Raw genomic sequence first — 10,893 nt, forward strand, 5'->3', positions numbered from 1 at the left:
GTGCAGCGCTACGGTTGAGTTGTCTGTCTCTGAGATGTTTGAGCACAAGAGGAAATTGCCAGCAAATGACCCCCGGGCCGTGGCAGTAACAGCCAGCCAGCATAGCCAAGCTTCTGGCCTGCGAAATGCTGCCATATCGAGTGGTGGAGACAAACAGCTTCAAGGGCATGATGTCAGTGGCCATCCCACGTTACGTGGTTCCCAGCCGCTACCACTTTGCGCGCTCTGCAGTGCCTGAGTTGCATGAGCACGTGGTCAGCTAAATAACCCGAAGCTTGAAGAATGCCGTTGCCTGCAAGGTTCACCTCACCACTGACACCTGGACGAGTGCGTTCGGCCAGGGTCGATACATCTCCCTTACCGCGCACTGGGTGAACCTTGTGGAGCCTGGCAGCGATTCCTCACCTGCTACGGCGCGGGTGTTGCCCACGCCGCAAACAGCTGGATAACAACAGCAGCACCTACCTCTCTGACTCCTTCTCCTCCAACGCATCTCAAAGCTGTACCTCATCCGGAAATGCTAACCCAGCACCAGCAGCAGTAGGATCGTGGAAGCAGTGCAGCACAGCTGTTGGCATGCGTCAGCAAGCGTTGCTGAAGCTGATCTGCCTTGGGGATAAGCAGCACACAGGGGAGGAAATTTGGAGGGGAATAAAGGAACAGACGGATTTGTGGCTGGCACCGCTGGACCTGAAACCGGGCATGAAGCTAGACACCTGGCACGAACTGGCAATGTACGCAATAGAGGTGCTGGCTTGCCCGGCAGCCAGCGTTATGTCGGAACGCTGTTTCAGTGCTGCCGGAGGCATCATCACAGATCGGCGTATCCGCCTCTCCACAGAAAATGCAGACCGTCTGACTCAAATTAAAATGAATCAATCCTGGATTGGAAACGACTACGCAACACTCCTGGACCCCAACCAAGTAACATGACCGATGAACATCTGGGATGGTTTAGCGTTTCCGGTCCCTGTTTATTGAACCTCTCATCTGTATTACATTTATGACTGCATGGCGGCAAAAAGCATTGCTGCTATATCCGCACGCTTTTTGTCCTCATGCAAGGCCTGGGTTGTTGTGTCTCACAAAGCGTGGCCTTCTCCTCCTGCGCCTCCTCCTGTTCCATCACGTGTGCTGCTGCTGGGTTAGCGTTGCCGCGTGGTCCCTGTTTATTGAACCACTTATCTTTATTACATTTATGACTGCATGGTGGTACAAAGCATGCTATCCGCACGCTTCTTGTCCTCATGCAAGGCCTGGGTTGTTGTGTCTCAAAGCGTGGCCTTCTCCTCCTGCGCCACCCTCCTCCTGTTCCATCACGTGTGCTGCTGCTGGATTAGCATTACCGGTCCCTTTTCCTGGAACCTCTTATATGTATTACATTTATGACTGCATGCCGACAAAAAGCATGTTACCTGTGCAAAGAAAACAGACATTTCCCGCATTTAAAAGACAGTTTTCCCTTTGAAACTTTAAAATCGATTTTCTCAAAAACTATAAGCTCTTTTTGCTAAATTTTTTTTTCCTCTTGTACCCACTCCCAAGGTGCACATACCCTGTAAATTTGGGGTATGTAGCATGTAAGGAGGCTTTACAAACCACAAAAGTTCGGGTCCCCATTGACTTCCATTATGTTCGGAGTTCGGGTCGAACACCCGAACATCGCGGCCATGTTCGGCCTGTTCGGCCCGAACCCGAACATCTAGATGTTCGCCCAACACTAGTGGCTGCTGTCTTTTATGTTGATGCCTTTGATTAAGGGATTATTTCTAATTTTTTGAGCTAAGGTCTCCATAAGGAGTACAAAGATTATAGGAGACAGAGGGCAGCCCTGGCGAGTACCGTTGGAGATATTAAACGAGTCTGACAGGAATCCCGCTGCGTTGACCCTTGCTGACGGACAGGAGTAGAGCGCTAAAATTGCTGTGAGAATTGGGCCTTGAAATCTAAATTTGAGAAGCATAGCTTCCAGGTAATTCCAATGTACTCTGTCGAACGCCTTCTCTGTATCCAAAGTTAGGAGCAGAGAAGGTGTTCGACCAAGCTCTACATATCTCAAAATGTCTAGCATTCGTCTAGTCCCATCAGGGGCTTGTCTGCCTTTTGTAAAACCTACTTGGTCTGGATGTAAGAGGTCTGGGGAAGTACTGAAATTGTAGCTTCAAGCAGTTCTTTAGGGATTGGAATAGTTAACGTAAATGAATTGAATAAGTTGGTCAGAATCGGGGCAAGGGTGTGGGCAAAGGTAATATAATATTCATTAGAGAACCCATCAGGGCCAGGTGCTTTGTTGCATTTTAGTAGCTTGATTGTCCTAAGGACTTCTGTTTCTGTGAATGAGGGGTTGAGGTTTTCTAGTTGAATGGTATTTAATTTGGGGAGATCTAGGTCTGAAAGATAATCCATGATTTGGGTCGGGTAAGGTTGTGGAGTCAGTGAGTCAACCTTTTTAATTGTAAAGTTGTGTGTAATAGTCTTTAAATACATTGGCTATTGATTTAGGGTTTAGGGTTGTGCCATTCTTACACTGTTATTGGTAGGGTTCTCAAACTTTGCACAGTTGGTCGCTGGATGACTGGGATTAATGTTAAGAAAAGTGGGTGGAGCCTAAAAAAGCCAATCAAAATTAACCTATTGATTTTCAAGGGGAATATTTACATTGCTGCCATTCTTGCACTTTTAATGGCACAAGCCTCAAACCTGGTGCAGTTTATCATTGGGTGACTGGGGTTCAAATTCAGAAAAGGGGGTGGAGCCACAAACAGCCAATAAGATTTGCTTCATTTCAATGCAGATTATTGATGCCAAACACCGCAAAGCTCAAAATCTTGGTAATTGAGTAATTGTATAGTAGGGTTATAAAAAGTGAGCGGCGAGCGCAGCCGACACCAGCCAAATACATACCTGGGCAACGCTGGGTTATCAGTGGGATAAGACAAATACAAATTTCACTGGGAAAATGTAAACGACAGCCATTTTTACACTATCCTGTATGTTATTCCGGGTAATGTACTATGTGTGTGCCAAATGTCATTCAAATCCTTTCAGCCATTTATGCGTGATCGAGTAACAAACATCCAAACTTTCCCATTTACAAATATTAGTAGGATTTAGTCAGTTTGCCCATTGTAAAATCTTTCATCTCCCTGATTTACATTATGAAATTCCCCACAGGAGGTGACATCTTTAGCTCTGCCAGGTGATCAGTATGGAATGTTTGTTACTGAGGGTTCTATACACAGAGAGATACACTGGCTTGCAAAAGTATTTGGCCCCTGTGAGGATCCGCTCGGCTGCCTGCGCAGGCAGGCAGCTTTTTGACCACTGTTCAGGTCTGCATTCTGCAGGTCTCTGGAAGGGAGACCTTTTGTCAGTTTTGCAGCTTGCTGCTGAGGAATTTGCATACGTTTTTCATGCAGATTGCCTAGCCACATCCTTTGTAGGCTTGCTCTATAAATACCATGTGATATCACAGACCTGGGCTGGTCATAAGGGTTAGTCCTGTGTACACTCCTGGAGTGTCAGCCTTGCTCATTGTTTGAAGATTAGCCTAGAGTAATTCCTGGGACTGCACTAGGCAGGTTCCCTAGTGCAGTTAGGATTGCATATCTGTTTTGTTTGTCTGTTGCGATTGTCCTGTCCCAGCAGTGGTCGACAGGAAGTCGTTCTGATCTTTGTTCTTGGAGTATAGCTGGAGCAGCGGTTGCTACCAGCTATCTCTTCTGATCTGTCTTGCCTGGATCGCACTCACCTGGCGCTAGTGCTGTGGATCCATCTGATCTCCATCTCTCTTCCTGTACTTGGATCGCACTTGCTCTGGCGGAAAGAGCAGTGGATCCAGCTCGCTCTGTTTCTATACTTGGATCGCACTCGCTCTGGCCGGAAAGAGCAGTGGATCGTATCTCTCACTTATTCCTGTTTTCATGTATCTGTCTTGTCTGCTACGAACGCTTGCTGGAGGCTCGGTGAGGTAAACGTTAAGCAAGCGCTCGCGTCCTCTGTTTCATGTTTGTCTGTCGGTGGTTAGTTAGGCGTGCTTGTCTCTGTTGTGCTTAACACATGGAGACTGCGCATAAACATGTGCACTGTTGCGAATGAGTGCGGTCTTCGCGTTTAGTTAGCGTTTGTTATTTTCCTTATCTTCTCATGGTATGATTTGCTGTACCTTTGCTACTCTCGTGCTCTGCCTTGCTGTAGCCTTGTGTCACCTCTGGCAATCGCCTCTCCCGCGATTGCGTTCCTAATTCATATCTGCTGTTGTGTATGCATCGTCGCGGGTTGGTGACTAGTTTGGTGCACGCACATACAATCTGTCCCTTTGCTCAATCTCATTCGCAATCGCTTCTCAGGCGATTGCGTTCTCACTTGGTTTCCTTTGTTGTGTGTCCGCCGTCGCAGGGTGGCGGCTAGATTGGTGGACATATATACATTCCTCATCTGTGCTTATTCAGTCTTGTGTCGCTGTTAGCAATCGCCATCTCTGGCGATTGCCTTCTCACCTGTTCTTCATGGTTGTGTGTCCATCGTCACAGGGTGGCGACTAGATTGGTGAACACACATACCCTCTGTCGCTTTGATCTCTCTCTTTCAGGGCTATTTTGCCCTGCGTTTCTTCCCTTCGTACAATTCCTGTCTGGCGTCTGTGGCAGGGCAGAGGAGCTGTTCCTCTGCACTCCACAGCTCCACCTGCCAACAGGAATTTCCCTCTACAGGTGCATTGCACCTTTTGCTGGGTTCCCTCAAATTACACGCTTGTGGAGGATTTCTGCAGTGTCAGCGCACGTCTTGTGCGCTGATCATGGAGAGAATTCCACAATCGTTACAGCCCCCTTGAACTTTTCCACATTTTGTCACATTACTGCCACAAACATGAATCAATTTTATTGGAATTCCACGTGAAAGACCAATACAAAGTGGTGTACACGTGAGAAGTGGAACGAAAATCATACATGATTCCAAACATTTTTTACACATGAATAACTGCAAAGTGGGGTGTGCATAATTATTCAGCCCCCTGAGTCAATACTTTGTAGAACCACCTTTTGCTGCAATTACAGCTGCCAGTCTTTTAGGGTATGTCTCTACCAGCTTTGCACATCTAGAGACTGAAATCCTTGCCCATTCTTCTTTGCAAAACAGCTCCAGCTCAGTCAGATTAAATGGCGTTTGTGAACAGCAGTTTTCAAATCTTGCCACAGATTCTTGATTGGATTTAGATCTGGACTTTGACTGGGCCATTCTAACACATAGATATGTTTTGTTTTAAACCACTCCATTGTTGCCCTGGCTTTATGTTTAGGGTCATTGTCCTGCTGGAAGGTGAACCTCCGCCCCAGTCTCAAGTCTTTTGCAGACTCCAAGAGGTTTTCTTCCAAGTTTGCCCTGTATTTGGCTCCATCCATCTTCCCATCAACTCTGACCAGCTTCCCTGTCCCTGCTTAAAAGAAGCACCCCCCGAGCATGATGCTGCCACCACCATATTTGACAGTGGGGATGGTATGTTCAGATTGATGTGCAGTGTTAGTTTTCTGCCACACATAGTGTTTTGCATTTTGGCCCAAAAGTTCCATTTTGGTCTCATCCGACCAGAGCACCTTCTTCCACATGGTTGCTGTGTCCCCCACATGGCTTGTGGCAAACTGCAAACGGGACTTCTTATGCTTTTCTGTTAACAATGGCTTTCTTCTTGCCACTCTTCCATAAAGGCCAACTTTGTGCAGTGCACGACTAATAGTTGTCCTACAGACAAATTCCCCCACCTGAACTGTAGATCTCTGCAGCTCGTCCAGAGTCACCATGGGCCTCTTGACTGCATTTCTGATCAGCGCTCTCCTTGTTCGGCCTGTGAGTTTTATGTGGATGGCCTTGTCTTGGTAGGTTTACAGTTGTGCCATACTCCTTCCATTTCTGAATGATCGCTTGAACAGTGCTCCGTGGGATGTTCAAGGCTTTGGAAATCTTTTTGTAGCCTAAGCCTGCTTTAAATTTCTCAATAACTTGATCCCTGACCTGTCTGGTGTGTTCTTTGGACTTCATGGTGTTGTTGCTCCCAATATTCTCTTAGACAACCACTGAGGCCATCACAGAGCAACTGTATTTGCACTTTAGATTACACACAGGTGCACTCTATTTAGTCATTAGCACTCATCAGGCAATGTCTACTGGCAACTGACTGCACTCAGACCAAAGGGGGCTGAATAATTACGCACACCCCACTTTGCAGTTATTTACTTGTAAAAAAATGTTTGGGATCATCTATGATTTTCGTTCCACTTCTCACGTGTACACCACTTTGTATTGGTCTTTCACGTGGAATTCCAATAAAATTGATTCATGTTTGTGGCAGTAATATGACAAAATGTGGAAAACTTCAAGGGGGCCGAATACTTTTGCAAGCCACTGCATACTGGTTGCTCTGCAGTTGGAAAAAGCTGTTATTTACCACAATGCAACGGGGTTCACAGGTTGGAAACTGTCAGGACCATGGTCATGACATCACACTGTGGGAGGGGTTTCACCACAATATCAGCCACACAGACCCCTCAGATGATCTATTTGAGAAAAATTATAAGTATAAGCTACTGATTGGAATGAAGTTCAATCTTTTGTTAAAGTTCCTCTTTAACACTTTACTCAAAGGTAAGTTTATGCTGCCATACAAAAATATAGTGCCAAGATGCTGGAAGATGTTATAGTACAAACAGCTTTAGTAAACAGGAATTCTACTTCTAGCAAAGGTGATCAAGGATATGCTAATTTTCATACTTGCTTACAAATTTTATGCAAATTCTATGCAATTTGAATCGGGCCATTTAAATGAGATCAATGCTATTGTGCTGTCCTCAGGCATTGCTAAAAATCTAACACGGCGGATCTTCATGCAGTTGTTCTGCGCCTGATGTAGTCACGCTGGTCTGACCATAATGACCACTCTCGCCATGGCAGTCATTATGGTGCACCACTCAGAGTACAGAACAGCGTGTGTTTGGACCTTTAGGGCTGGTTCAGGCGGATGTCTCAATCACCTGCTCAGTGTCTCATCCAAATGCTTTTCTGTAAGCGTGCAGAGAAGCATTTGTTGACTTTCAGCGGTGATTCCCAGCGATCGTCATTTTTCATCCCGCAGGGGGACACAGGAGAGCGGCGCTAATGGACCCCAGAACAACCAGACCCTGCTGCTTCCAGGCAGGGGAAAAAATAGTGATCAAAATGCTGCGTTTGCATAAACGGCAGTAAATGACGTGCAAGTGTGCGTGTGAACTGGCTCTTGGTCACAACACTGGACAGTATCTATTTCTGCATGTGTAGATTTATTTCTTCATCCATATTTGAGGATTTTTCTATTTGTGATTAAAAAGTTTATTTTAGAAATCTTAATTTAATTTTTTTGACATGATTTTGTATTTGAAACTTTTATTACACTCAAAATGGATACTAGACCCTGGCTTGACAGCTTTTAGTAAGTTGCAAGCAAACATGTCACGGAAATTAATAGAACCACTTTTTGCACAGAAATCTGTAGAAATTGAAAGCCAGGGAGGTTAATGTTCAACATAAGTATAAAAGGTGCCACACCAAACCAAATTGAAGAAAACTCACCACCTATAAAGATAGGGAGCACAACTCCATACATGTGGACAACTCTACTGTGCATAAAAAAACACACATGTGTAGGGAACACCAGCAGACCGCAAGTGCATGATGATACCATAGTTAAAACCACATTTAGCCTGAACCCTGCCCTAGCAGCGGGGCGCCCCCACAACCAATGACTACAAACAACACCATACACTCCACCACTAGTGATGTCCTGAACCTCTGATTTTTGGTTCGCGAACCTCCGCGGAAAGTTCGGTTCGTGAAAAAGTTCGCGAACCGCAATAGACTTCAATGAGGAGGCGAACTTCAAAATTTAGAAAAATTTCTACTGGCTGGAAAAGTAATAGAAAACATGTTTCAAGGGTTCTAATACCTGGAGGACCTCCCTCCACCCTCCTACTGGAGGGAGGAGGGTCTCATCTGCCAGGGAATTATAGTATTACAAAAGCCAGCTTACATACCATGGCTGGGGATTGAACCCAGGTCTCAGTGTATGGTAGGTAACTAACATCCATTATACCGCCAACATTACTAGCTGCAACTAGCCTAGCATGTACCATTTATGCTGAATCCAAGAGAAAAATTAGACAAGACAAATAACATTTATATCACACTTTTCTCCTGGCTGACTCAAAGCGCCAGATCTGCAGCCACTAGGGCACGCTCTATAGGCAGTAGTAGCGTTAGGAAGACTTGCCTAAGGTCTCCTACTGAATAGGTGCTGGCTTACTGAACAGACAGAGCTGAGATTTGAACTCTGGTCTCCTGTGTCAGAGGCAGAGCCCTTAACCATTACACCATCCAGCCACTGCTTAAGGATAAGTAGCCAGGCATGGTCTTGCCTTTTGTGTTCAACAGTTGTCAAGAGAAAAATTAGACAAGACAAATAACATTTATATCACGCTTTTCTCCTGGCGGACTCAAAGCACCAGAGCTGCAGCCACTAGTGCCACTGTACCACCAACACTACATGCTGAAGCCAGCTTAGCATGTACCATTTATGCTCAATCCATTTATGCGCAAAAATGCAATTCCGCAGAAAGCGGTGACGATCCCTACTAAAGAGAGAGAGAGAGAGAGAGATGAATCTACCTGGCTATCTGGGGTTCTCTTTGGACACCTGTTAAACAAAAAAGGCAAGGCCATGCCTGGCTACATATCCTTAAGCAGTGGCTGGATGGTATAATGGTTAAGGGCTCTGCCTCTGACACAGGAGACCAGGGTTAGAATCTCTGCTCTGTCTGTTCAGTAAGCCAGCACCTATTCAGTAGGAGACCTTAGGCAAGTCTTCCTGCTACTGCCTATAGAGCGTGCCCTAGTGGCTGGTGCTTTGAGTCCGCCAGGAGAAAAGCATGATATAAATGTTATTTGTCTTGTCTAATTTTTCTTTTGGATTGAGCATAAATGGTACATGCTAGGCTAGCTTCAGCTAGTAGTGTTGGTGGTATAATGGATATGTTAGTTACCTACCATACACTGAGACCTGGGTTCAATCCCCAGCCATGGTATGTAAGCTGGCTTTTGAAATACTGGAATTCCCTGGCAGAAGAGACCCTCCTCCCTCCGGTAGAAGGGGAGAAGGGAGGAGAAGCCTACAAGAGGCTAATTAAACTCTCCATAGCAGAGTGTGTGTAGCAGCCGTCCCTTAACTAATTAGTATAGGCAGACGAGTGAGTCAAATAGCTCAAGGACCTTGCCTTGCATAAGGGGGGTGGGGCTCCACCAGTGAGTGCAGTTCGATTGGCAATAATGTGCCTGCTGACTGTGATGTAGAGGGTCAAAGTTTTGCTCAATAGAGCATTATGGGGTGAATAAAACTTCCCGGAAAGTTCGCCTTTGGCAGGCGAACGCGAACCACCGAAGTTCGCCAGGAACCGTTCGCCGGCGAACCGTTCGGGACATCTCTATCCATCACAGTCACCACATAAATAATCGATCTCAATATAAATGACTAAGCTGTCAAATTTGTCTGGCCCGACACGATTATGGGACAAGATGGAGGTAGCTGCATATAGCACAGTAAATCAGCAGTATAAGGGCTGGTGCACACCGAGCGGGTTTTCAGGCGTTTTTGCTGCAGATACGCTTGGGTAATGTATCTCAATGGGGTGGTTCACACCAGAGCGGGAGGCGTTTTGCAGAAACGCATACTCCCGGGGTGAGGCATTTTTTGGATTGCGGAGGCGTTTCTGCCTCCAATGTAAAGTATAGGAAATACGCAAACCACTCTGAAACACTCCAGTTCAGAGCGGTTTTGCAGTCATTTTTATTACAGAAGCTATTCAGTAACAGCTTTACTGTAACAATATATGAATTCTGCTACACAAAAACCGCAACCCAAAACCGCAAAACGCTAGCTGAAACGCTTCAGAAAAATAAAAAAAAAGCGTTTCAAAATCTGCTAGCATTTTGCGGATCTGCTAGCGGGTTTTGGTGTGCCCCAGGCCTAAGAGTGGAGAAGCGATGATGGAATGTTGTATCTCACCCTCCGCCGCTTGCTGTTGAATAACCCTGCATGCAGAAAGGGTAACGCAAAGCAAAGAAAGTGGCCAACTGTAAAAGGGCCTTTAAAGAGAAACTCCAACCAATAATTGAACTTTATCCGTATCAGTAGCTGATACCCCCTTTTACATGACAAATATATTCCTTTTCACAAACAGACCATCAGGGGGCGCTGTATGGCTGATATTGTGGTGAAACCCCTCCCACAAGAAACTCTGAGGACCGTGGTACTCCTGCCAGTTTCCTGTCTGTGAACCTTGTTGCATTGTGGGAAATAGCTGTTTCCAACTGCCAAAAAAAGCATGCAGCAGCTACATCACCTGCCAACAGTAAAAATGTCACCATGTAATAAATGTCAGAATGTAAATCAGGGATTTAAAAGATTTTACAATGGGCAAAACACTGACTAAATCATTTATACATAATTATTGTAAAAATTAAGCACTTTTTTTTATTACAATATTTTCACTGGAGTTCCTCTTTCAGGTACCAAGTTGTGTCTCCAAAGGGCTTCATCAGATGTATAATTTGTTCCCTGGAATTTGTCTGTTCAATACATTTCCTCCAAATATGAAAATACAAAACAACAACAACAACAACAACAACAAAAACCTGCTGTAATCTTGATTGTTTATGATGTTCTAAATTTAGCTTCTCCATCTGGAGACTATAATGCAAAAGTTCGGACAACAGAGAGTGTGCAGGGTAAGCAGACTTTACACTTGTGACACACCTAACTCCATACCTTCCAACTTTTTGAGATGAGAAATAGGGACACTTAAGCCGCGCCCC

This window comes from Hyperolius riggenbachi, chromosome 1 (genome assembly GCF_040937935.1).
Source record: "Hyperolius riggenbachi isolate aHypRig1 chromosome 1, aHypRig1.pri, whole genome shotgun sequence".
In the NCBI taxonomy this organism is placed as follows: Eukaryota; Metazoa; Chordata; class Amphibia; order Anura; family Hyperoliidae; genus Hyperolius; species Hyperolius riggenbachi.